The sequence below is a fragment of the Octopus bimaculoides genome, chromosome 22, assembly GCF_001194135.2.
Source record: "Octopus bimaculoides isolate UCB-OBI-ISO-001 chromosome 22, ASM119413v2, whole genome shotgun sequence".
Taxonomy (NCBI): Eukaryota; Metazoa; Mollusca; class Cephalopoda; order Octopoda; family Octopodidae; genus Octopus; species Octopus bimaculoides.
In genome coordinates, this window is record NC_069002.1 from 34,873,492 (window position 1) to 34,876,694 (window position 3,203).

The window sequence follows — 3,203 nt, forward strand, 5'->3', positions numbered from 1 at the left end:
GACATTAAGAAGAAAAATAAGAAATACTCCTTTGAATGGTCAATTGTATCGAGAGCTCCTTATTTTAGAGCAAATATTAGCAAATGTCTATTGTGTATTAGGGAATCTCTCACTATACTTAGGTTGTTTGGGCTGAAAACTTTAAATAAATTCACTAAAGTGATTCCCTTCTGCAATCATAGGTTTTCCTCCACTTTCTTGAAGGTATATAGAAATAAAAATAAAAATAAAGAATATCAATATAAATAAGATTTATTTGTCTGCGTTAGGGTGATTCGAAACCTGCATCTTTACATTAGTTACTACAGCCAATTTGAACTTTTTTTTTATTCATGACATAGACTCGTTTTTACCTCTTGACTATATAAACCTGTCCTACAGAAAAAATAGTTTCTTAGCGTGTCCTGATGTTTGTTTGTAATTGAGGAGGGGGTCATCACCGGATTGCACTATGACGTGTATGGACTACGGGGGTCATCACCGGATTGCACTATGACGTGTATGGACTACGGGGGTGAAACCTTGAAATGGCCTTAGGTGCTTCGGTGTGTTTTGACCAGTGATTTTTGTGAACTTTTGTAAGTTTGGTGAGGAGTAACGGATTTTACCTATAGAAGTATGCTGTTATTACGTGTACCTTGAAGTAAGTACAGGATTTTCTAATATAACTTTAAATGATGTTAAATTATTTTAAAGTTTTTCGTCATTTTAAAGTTTTGGCATCGATTACAGTATTTTAGCCGTTGGACTATTATAGTATTTTATTTTACTTCATTTTATCTTATTCTATTTTGCTTTATTTGTCTATTTTGAATTTCTAATTGCTTAACTTTATTCGAATTGGAATTATAAAAAGATATATATCTTGCGTTATATTTTCAACTCAAATTTGGGAATGAAACATAGAGATATTTACCTACCCTATATTAATTTTAGCAATTTCTGAAATTCAGTCGGAATTTTTTATTTTGCTGCCGACAGAAAATGCGCTTGCGCGGTGGATCTGAAAAGTTATTTTGTCTCTAATTTATATATTAATGTTTGTCATACCCGCTGATGAGAACTTCACAAATTATTTTGTTTACTAATTAAAGTTGCGGCTGTAAAACATGGTAAATAGTTTTATTTTTCATTCCCTTCGAAATTGTTCTTAACTGTGGTTTGGACTTTTTGAGTGTTCCTTCTTGCACATAAAGCGTCCCGTTAAGGCGCACTCCTTTTGCGTTTAAATGTACACTAATTTTATATGAAAAATATGTCTATTTACTTTGTATACATGCTAGGCCAGTGATAGAAAAAAATTCTATAAATTTTCCTACCCTATATACACTTTAAGAAATATATATATATATATATATATATATATATATATATATATATATATATATATATATATATATATATAATTGATAAGAAATGAAAGAACATGAATTCTTAATCTAGATATTATGGTTTGGTGTTGTCAGAGACTTATTTTGTTTTTATTTCTTTGATATTCCTTTCTCTCTCCCTGCCAAATAACTGTTTCCCAATGAACGCGTGGATGTATCATTCGTTCTGTATATTTTGGGCTTTGTCTCCTCATTTAATCCATTTTCATAAGTACATGAGTTTCAAGCTTCTATCTTTTCCTCTTTTGGATTAGTACGAAATAAACTTCTCATACGTGTAGTGATCTCTGACAGAAACAATTCAACTAACCTGTATTATGTCCAATAATATTAACCTGTATTTATTATCAAAGCATTTTGCACACTCTGTCATCAAAACAGACATACGCACAAACAACACACACACACGTATGCAATTGTGCTAGGACATAAGAGTGAACACACCAACAACACATGCGCATGCATGTAATCATGTATATACGTGTTGGCATGCTTGTATATATATATATATATATATATATATAAATATATATATATATATATATATATATATATGGAATGTAGGACAGTAAGCTAGAGAATCTCCACGCATTCTTGTTTCAATTTACACCTACCATATATATATATACAAATCGCTACACACACATGTATATATATATACATAGATAAGTGTGTAATTTCTGTATAAAAATGTGAAAATGTCAATGTTTTGTGCGGGGTATGGAGTAATAGACTACAGAGCAAAGATGATGGAGAATAAATTTGAAAACATAAATACGTAAATCAAAAGCGACCCATCCACGAAAACAAACGCAAGCTATAAACGAACACAAAGAGGGTAATGTTGCCGACAATTATATATCAGACACGGGCGATATAACAAAAACAAAACAAAAACAAATCTAAATATATATATACCTATAACTATGCGTGAATGTGTGCATGTTTGTATATTATATACATATGTATATTTATGTGTGTATGTATGTAAATGGAACAATGCCAATATCCCCGTTTATATATTATACTTTCATTATTTCCATCGTTCGCTTTTCCGTTGTGATTTATTGTTCAATAATAGTGACCGTTTTTCACACATAAACTCTGTATTCCTCGCTTTCTCTGTGATTTTATATACATATATATATATTTTTTTTTTTTACATTTCATCCTCTCACACATCTCTCGTGTATGACTCAACGCAAACCCGAAACTGTGAAACCTATTGACCTAACATCTCCTACGACAACCTCGTTTCATTGATTCTAAACGGTTAGTTCTGTAGTTCTTTTATCATTTAGTTAGAATAAGTTTTCTTTGATCACCGTGTCTGCTATCAATATAGATGAAATACCAAAAACAGTTTCTCGATGCTGCACACCAACGATCATTTGTTTTATCCATAATATGTTCTCATTATCTCTCCATCCTACCGACATACATGCTCGTAAATATACATACCTAAGTGAATATATATATATATATATATATATATATATATACATCAGGAAAATTCATATATACATATATATATAAACATATAATTACACAGGTACATACATACGTACATAATTACATACATGAAAATATATATACACACACTCAAATACGTACGTACATGCATACGTATACGCATAAATATGATTACATGCATACATACATTCATACATACATGCATATATTTGAAATTACAAAAATGGCAGAGGAAACGGATGAAAATATTAAATATAAAATTCTTTTTCATTTGTTACCACCCCACTGGATAATCTTTCTACGTCTTCATTTCTCTCACATATCCCCTAAGCTCACCCG